The sequence below is a fragment of the Apteryx rowi genome, unplaced genomic scaffold (assembly GCF_003343035.1).
Source record: "Apteryx rowi isolate R43461 unplaced genomic scaffold, aptRow1 scaffold_29, whole genome shotgun sequence".
Taxonomy (NCBI): Eukaryota; Metazoa; Chordata; class Aves; order Apterygiformes; family Apterygidae; genus Apteryx; species Apteryx rowi.
This window is the reverse complement of record NW_020449307.1, coordinates 1,004,871-1,005,942: the sequence shown is the minus strand read 5'-3', so window position 1 is coordinate 1,005,942 and position 1,072 is coordinate 1,004,871.

Below are 1,072 nucleotides of genomic sequence, written 5' to 3'. Positions count from 1 at the left end.
AGAGAGGGGGAGGGCTAGGGTAAATTTGCCCCCAGCCTCCCGGAGCGGCTCCCCGCGCCCCCAGCAGCGCTGCCGCCGCCCGAACGCCCCAGCACCGCCGCCGCCAACAAAAAACCCAGAAACGTTCAGTTATTCCCACCCCTCGCTGCAGAAAAGTGAAACGTGCGTGCAGAGGCACGGATCGGATTTTGCCTTATTTATTATTTCCTGAGCAGATTTTTCTTTTTTGTTTTTTTTTTTTTTTCTGAAAGAGCTTTTTTTTGAAACCTTCTTTTTCTTTTCTTTTCTTTTCTTTTTTCTTTTCTTTTCTTTTTCTTTCTTTCTTTTCTTTTCTTTTCTTTTTTATTTTTTGCTCACGACAAAAAAATGGAAATCAGCCGTGTGTTTACACTGCGAGAAGAAATCCTCCGCTTTGCTGCACTGCCCATATGTCGCTGCACGGAACGATTCGAATAATTGTGATTATTCTCTGGAATATTATTCTAGGCAGCACAAGGAGCCGTTTCTGCCCGGCCTGTGCCATTGTGAGGATGTATGTTAATTAAATATTAACAAAGGAGAGGACTGGAGAACAATGGAGTAAATTCCAATTCAGATCGGAATATTACCTCTGAGCAAAAGAGTTTGTTTTCATATATTACGAACTCATTTTAAACTCGCCCTATAATCCCTCCTTCAGCTGTCCAGCTCTCCGGGTTAAAAACCTAGCTAGCTGCTTTTGTAAAGGGAAAACACATTTTTCTGGGAGCAGATTTCTTACATGGTGCTTTCCAAGATTTTTCAGAATGGTTTCTACTTCTTTTAGCGTGCGTTTTAAAATCTGCTGGGGACGTCCCTGCACTAGCAGAAGGAAATTTCACGCCGTGGCCTTTTTCGGCACGTTTATCGATAATTTCTGGGGGGCCTTCCCAAGCCCTCGCCAGCACCCAGGCTTCCCCAGACCCTGCCGGAGAAGTTCTCCATCTCTCGGAAATTTCCCCCGGCCCCTACAGATCTGCCCTGCAGCACATGTGGGGAAATTAAAAGAAAGAAGCGAGGCAGCGGCCACTCCAAGGCCTCTTTTAGGGCAGCG